The sequence below is a fragment of the Nannospalax galili genome, unplaced genomic scaffold, assembly GCF_000622305.1.
Source record: "Nannospalax galili isolate Female #2095 unplaced genomic scaffold, S.galili_v1.0 scaffold171, whole genome shotgun sequence".
Classification (NCBI taxonomy): domain Eukaryota; kingdom Metazoa; phylum Chordata; class Mammalia; order Rodentia; family Spalacidae; genus Nannospalax; species Nannospalax galili.
Genome location: NW_008329362.1, coordinates 676,417 through 683,779, shown reverse-complemented (window position 1 = coordinate 683,779; position 7,363 = coordinate 676,417). Strand labels below are relative to the sequence as shown.

General features: G+C 38.8%; 1 pseudogene; it reads left to right on the top strand.

The window, feature by feature from the left end:
* The first annotated feature begins 2,850 nt into the window (after positions 1-2,850).
* LOC103737505 lies at positions 2,851-4,108 on the top strand (annotated as a pseudogene).
* The last annotated feature ends 3,255 nt before the right edge of the window (positions 4,109-7,363 follow it).

Below are 7,363 nucleotides of genomic sequence, written 5' to 3'. Positions count from 1 at the left end.
TGATTGTTTTTTAAGTCTAATTAGATACCTGTTCATTAGTCCCAAGATAAAAGTGCCACTACTGCACCAATAGGGATAGATTGCTGTGCCTGTTATTGTTGTATTTATTCGATTTTACAGATGGGTTGGACCACTGACTGACATACTTACTTAGAATCTTGCATAGTATTCTCTGATACTATGAAAGCTGATGCTCAGGGAGGAGGCATCCTGGTCAGTTCCAAAGCAATTGCACCAAGTCCTGTGCTTGAAATATATACTGTCTTCAACAACTGGGTCTTACCTTCAAGTTCTCAAAGGCAATCAGGGCCTGTGGCAATAGCCATTGTCATTTTTTGGATTCTTTTGGACTACCCTGGACCAACTACTGGAAGGGAGGTTTCTCTTGTCTGGCACTGTGTTTCTTGTTACTTTGCCTTCAGTTATACGCATGCACTCATATGCATATATTGAATGTATATTTTTCAGTAGGTTTTGTAACTAACCCATTTCCCTCTGTTCTTTCACTCCAACTAAGCATTATTTATCTCGCCCTTTTCTCCCCCATATAACCCTCCGCTTTCTCTTCCCAGTAAAATACCTATATTTCCCCCAATTTCCTCTTGATAACACCTGTCTCCTACTATCCTCCTCTCACTTAGGATTCTTCTTTCCATTTAGCCCCAAGGTTCAATACCATTTTCCTGGCTCATGAAGTTACATCAGGATATATGCTCACATCTAGGGATTTAGAGGTAATATCCCACAAATGAGAGATAACATATATCACTTATTTTTCTGAGCTGTGTTACTTAGTATAACAGTTTTAGTTCTGTCCATTTGCCTGCAAGTTTAATGATTTCATTTTTCTTTACCACCGAGTAGAACTCCATTTTATAAATGTATCACAATTCCATTTTCTATTAATCATTTAGGGGTATTTAGGCTATTTCTATTTCTGAACTATTATGAAAAGAATAGCAACAAACATAAATGCACAAGGATCTCTGCAGTAGGCTTGGTCCTTTGGATATATGCCTAGGAATGGTATACAGGATCATATGGTAGATTTAATTTTAGTTTGTAAGAGTTCTGTATACTGCCTTATACAGTTGTTACAACAGTTTGAAATATATGGACACATACCCCTAATGAATATTACTGGTGCCACCTCCATTAATCACAGTAAATATAATAACCAGAAAATTGATATTGATGTGCAACTCCAATTTTAATCAGATTTATGTGTTACATAGACTTAAGTGTGTATAGACATGCATATTTAGGTCTGTGCATATTTATTAATACCTATTTTGGCTTATGTGGTGACTAACACAGTCAAAATACAAGCTATTTTTATCCCTACTATATATTTCTCTCCAATTTTATGTTCATAACATTTCCAAACATTCTAAAAATAGTTATGTAAGTGGATCCTTAAATTATATGAATTTTTTAAGATTCTAGATTTTTATTTTTAAGTTTTTATATGTTTAAATTTTTTGATACAGTAAATATTTAATCCATTGATTATTTGAATTATCCAAAACATTACGATTAGTTGATTAATACATAGTTTAATTTAATTTACATAACTTGCTTGCAAGCATGAGTTAAGATCTGAGAGACTACATTTTTCATTGTCTTGCATTTGGCATAAAAAGAGACAAGATTCAAACACAGAAGAGTTACATTTCTAAATAAGTATGATTTGTTCTGTGTAAAATTGACAGTAAACGCAGTAAATTCACCCTCTGATCATTCCCTCATAAAAATCTTTAGTTCTGTTATTATAGATTTCCTATTACAACCAATCCTATCATTTGACTTTTCTTCTTTTTTAATGTACTTTTAAATGTACATCTTTTCTGCATGTCTTTTGACTGGCTCTTTATCCCTATTCTTCCCAATTAACTGCAGGTCCATCAATTTTGGATGTACTAGTGTTCTTATTCATTGAAGAGTGGTAACACATGATGAATATGCCACTTTTTCTTTAAGATTTTTTTCTTTAAAGGGCACTGCATTGTTATTAGTTTGAAGATTATTCCAAACAAATCCACCAAACGTATTCTGTGGGTCTCTTTTTCCCTCATGCGTCGTTGGCCACCGGTCCTCGAGAACAAGGGGAGCAGAAGCGAGGAACAGGGTCAGGAGGCCATGAGTATGATGGAAAGAACTTCCAGAAGATGGAAAGAACTTCCGGGAGACAACTTCTGGGAGACAGCTCGTTTATTTAGGAGAGTTGGAGGGAATATATAGGCTGAGGACAGCAGCCAAAGCTTTACCTGATAGATGTTCATAGTATGCTTTATTTACATGTGGCAGGAGGACCCTATCATGTAGAAAGGGGAGGGGGGGGATTGATTGGTTGTAGTGCAATGCCTAATTATCATACAGGAAAACCAGGGGCAGCATTTGCAGGGAACTATGTCAAAGGTCATGCTCCAAATAAGGTCAGGCATCTGTGCTTAGAGACACTTTCCAAATAAGGTCAGACAGAGAGTAGGAAGCCCTGCTGATACAGGGAGTCCTCCATTTTGAGCTCAGCTCTGAGAGCTGTCCAGACATGGTGGACTACAACCTTAACGGCAGGGTCCCCGAAGAGTACATTTATTCAGAATTTTTTGTAAATATAAATTCACTTTGTTGAGATCAGCAAGTCCTCCATTTTGAGCTCAGCTCTGAGAGCTGTCCAGACATGGTGGACTACACCTTAACGGCAGGGTCCCCAAAGAGTACCTTTATTCAGAATTTTTTGTAAATATAAATTCACTTTGTTGAGATCAGCAGATCCCCCTCCTAAGTAGGCCAGGCTGCATTCTAAATAATGCCAATTCTAGTCCTTCTGCACCCTCCCTGCCAGGTCTGATGAGCAATTTCCAAAATACGAAGGCAGCTGTGAAAGCAGGAAAGCTGGCCAGAGCACCAGCCAACCCAGGGAATGGGGGCGGCGAGAGGGTGGGATTGCAGCTCCTGCAGATCCGGAGGCCCTCCAGCTGTCCTAGGAGATACTCCCGAGGTCCTACTGGACCCTCGAAGCTAGTGGCAGTATGTGTGGGTGCTTCTTGGGCAAAGGATCACCAAGTGCTTCGAGATCTCAGACTCAGACACCAAGGAGGTATTCTGGGGCAATTTCACGCAGCCTCACACTGGCACGTCGTGGGCTTCCACGGCATTTTCAAGGACAGTGACTGCGTGTTTGTGGTATTGGAGCTCTGTCGCAGAATTTCTCTCCTGGAGCTGCACAAGAGGAGGTAAGCACTGACCAAGCCTGAGGCCCACTGTTCCCTGTGACAGGTCGTCCTGGGCTGCCATTATCTTCACTGGAACCCCGACATTCACTGGGATCTCAAGCTCCCGCAACCTCTTCCTGAATGAGGATCTGGAGGCAAACATAGAGGATTTTGGATTGGCAACCAAAGTGGACTATGACAGGGAACAGAAGAATACACCATGTGGCAATCCTAATTACACAGCTCCTGAGGTGCTGAGCAGAAGGGGCACAGTTTCGATGTGGACGTGTGGTCCATTGGATGCATCATGTATATCTTGCTAGTGGGCAAACCACCTTTTGAGACCTCACGCCTTAAAGAGTCCTACCTCCGCATCAAGGTATAGCATTCCCAAGCATATCAACCTTGTGATCCCCTCCCTCATCCAGAAGAAGCTTCAAACAGACCCCACTGTTCACCCCACCATCCAGGAGCTGCTCAATGATGAGTTCTTCATGTCCAGCTACATCCTTGCCTGTTTCACCATTACCTGCCTCATGGTCCCACCACCATTTTCCATAGCTCATAGCATCCTGGACCCCAGTAGCAGGGAGCCTCTTAAGGTCCTCAGTAAAGGTACAGAGAACCCCCAGCACCTGAGAGTCCCCAGGAAATGGAAGAACCACTCCTTTGGGAGACTAAAGAGGCGGTTGGTCAAGTGTCACCTAAGTGAAATGCTGCAGCAACTGAACAGCGTCAGTGCCTCCAAGCCCTCTGAACAAGGGCTGGTGTGGCAGATTGAGGCAGAGGATCCTGCCTGCATCCCCATCTTCTGGTTCAGCAAATGGGTGGACTATTTGGACAATTGTATTTTTATTGAATTTGGGACTACCCTTTCCTTAGCTTTGCATTAAGTATATGTAATCTTTTTTTGTGCTGTAAAAAAAAAATAATGCCAATTCTGCTGCCTTGTCCTTTTGAGCACTGAGATTACAGGTCTGCTCTATCGTGTTATCTTTTTACCTTTCTTTGGGTTAGGTTTGTAATACTTCCTTTGCTTGTCTAATTGGATTATTTATTGTTAAACCTCAAACAACTTTATTTTATTCCTTTATGCTGGGTGGAATTTGAACTACTTTTCATGTGGCAGTGTTAGTAGAGTGCCAGCCAGTGTTCATACTGTCTCATTCCATCTGTTCGAACTCAGTTTGAGGTAGTTTCTTAGTTTTCTACTGGTTCCTACTATCAGGGGTAGTGGTGTATGAACTGGAATGCTGATCAGGCTGTCATTTTAGTCTTTCATCCTGTCAGTTTGCCTCTGGTATGTGTGTAGGTCCACTTTCTTCCTCCTTGAGGGCCTTGATGACTTAGGGGGTAGAGTGCTCATGAGGACACATCTTCACTGCTTTGCTCAGTGTCCTTGTGGTTAGGTGGCACTAGAGGCTTCTCTCCTCTGTGGGTCTGGCTGACACCATCCCACAATCACTATGAACAAACAATACCAGTGCATGATTCTTCCATGGGGAGAAAATTCACTCCCTCTTCAGTCCTTCTGATACCTTAGGCAGGAGAATCAGAGCTTTGCTCTGTTTCTTGATTCTTCATGAAACTCATGTTCAGCTTCCTGCTCAACAACCCGAAAACCAGAGAGGAAAGGAGTTATGAAGACTGAGATACGTTGCTAAGGGTAGTAATTTTCTCTTGGTATTTGCTAGAGTCAGGCAGGATGCTAAGAAGGTTTTTTTCAGTTATGCCATTCTTTTTCCACAGTTAGAAGGACTGCTAGCTTTCCTTTGTGTTTAAAACTTCCATTTCTGTCTTTGTTGAGTTCTGAGTTCTTCAACAGCACCGTGTCTTAGACAGAGGGGAGGAAATTTACCATTATATCATCCCATAAGACCTGGGGTCCCCAGATAACTTGGCTGCTTCTGTCATTCAGAACTATTCTGCTCTGGTTTGTGTTTTTCCCAGTATTTTTGTATCACGAGAGGGGGTAACTTGGAGGAATTGAGCTACTAGCTCTCTTTTGGTTAAAACAGCAAGTCTATTACTGTAATTTACTTTTTACAATGGTCACTTTCAAGAAAATAATAAGTAGGAAAGTTTTTAACTTATATACATTTAATATTACACAAGAAAATCATTTTCCTCTGATCTTCTTGATAAAGTATTTATTTACAAAACTGTTGAGCAGCTTTAGAAATCTTTTTAACTGAATTCATCATGTATTTCAGTTGCTCCAAATAATGTAGTATGGTTCTATCTCTCATTCTGATAATTTTAATGTATACTGCTGCTCTGGTGTAAAGTGATTTATGTTTCTCTTAATGAAGTGTTCATTCATGGAAAATAATACCTCTTCCATTTTAATAAATATGCACTACCTAAGTATTTGAGTGAGTGAAAGTATTTTAAGAGATTCTAATTCAACATTTATGCAAGCAATATCTTGTGCATAGAACATTGTTAAAGGGGCAAAAGTCAAGAAGTAAATGAAAGTATAAATCTTCGGGGATTTAATTTTTTCCACCTGGGGTCTCCAACATACTCTAAGATAGAGTACGATACTGGGTAGAGCTACAGAAATTGAACCATGGTCCACTGAGGTACACTGATCAAGCCTAAGCACCACAGCTTAGTATAAAACCTTTGTCTACAGGAGAATTTATTCTTGTTTCCTAGTATTCTAATGATGTACTCTCTCTATTTTGGGTGTCATGATGCCTCTTCATTAAAATGAAGAGAAGAGACAGAATTTTTTTAACCAGTATTATACTCATTAAAAGTACTGGCCAAATGTTTTGTACTGTGTCTTCAGAAGATTTTAATATCAAATATTTTAAAAGAAATCAGCTTTAATATTTAAAGGATAATTTCCCCAAAATATCTTATGAAATTTCTGAAGAATGTTTAACAAATTGATGCAGCTATCTTAGAGTACAGCCCAATATAAATTTAAAAATAAAGGTATCTTTAAACATTTGACTTAAAGTAATAGGTAGGCACCATATGCTTTCTGCAGGAGAAGACAGTGTGCCAGGCCCTAACAAATTCAAAATGATGATAAGAGCACAGAATATTGTACCCTTGGCTTCAGGGTATTAAAATGATACATTTCATACTTCATGGAATTATTATTTTATATTTAAAATGTCTATGTAAAGCAAAAAATTTAAATATAGTAATAGAATTTTAGAGTAGATAAGGAAATAATATTTGAAAATCCTAAGGCAGTATAGTTTATTAGATATCTATATTCAAGACTAAATTGAGGAAACAGGTAGAGTCTTGAAGAGTTAGAGTTCACAGAAGACAGAGAAAAAGTGCATTTCACAAAGGTGGGGGAAAATATCCAAAATCTGTGACTGAGACAAAGTGTTCCAGGGAAGTTGATCAAACTAGGCTTGGAACATATTTTGGACTGGGTCATTTTGGCCCTATTGACAGTTCTGGGAAAAGTAACTGCTAATTGCCTCAGAGTAAGGGGAAATTAAGTTTGATAAAGCATGATGGAACAGTAAACTCTCATTTTAAAAGGAGGTCAGTACTAGGGGTTCCTCAAATTCACAGCCTTAATGAGTAACAGAGTACATTTTAAAAGTAAAAGTTATTTCAAGGCTTTGAATCTGAGGAAATAATATTCTTAAGGTGTTTGGGGGGTGGGGAGCATACATTGTGAATAACAGAAAACTTAGGGCTAAAATCATATGAAATCTCTAAATTAATTAAGTTCCTGATTTTACCACAGAAGGCATCAAGCTTAAAATTGTACAACTAAGTATGAGGCAGCCCAGATGTCCTGACTCCTGCTGTTTCATGATAATCCATGAATGAAAATCTTACCAGAGGACTGCTAGTTCCACCTTGAAATGAGGCAGACTAACACAAGAAAGCTGGGAAGGAGAGGAAAACCTGAAGGCATGAACAAACCAAAACCAAACTTACTATAAGGAATAGAGCATCTAAACATGTTTTTAATTTTATGGAATATGATTATATGAAAAATTATAAAAATGATTTACTTAGCTAAAGATGAAAAATTCTCAAATACAAAATTTATGATTCTTTTTGTTTTCAAACGTATATTTTTATTGAAAATTTGTGAATTTCGTATAAAACATCTTAATCACCTTTATACCCCCCTACCCCACCCATAACCCCTACAACAC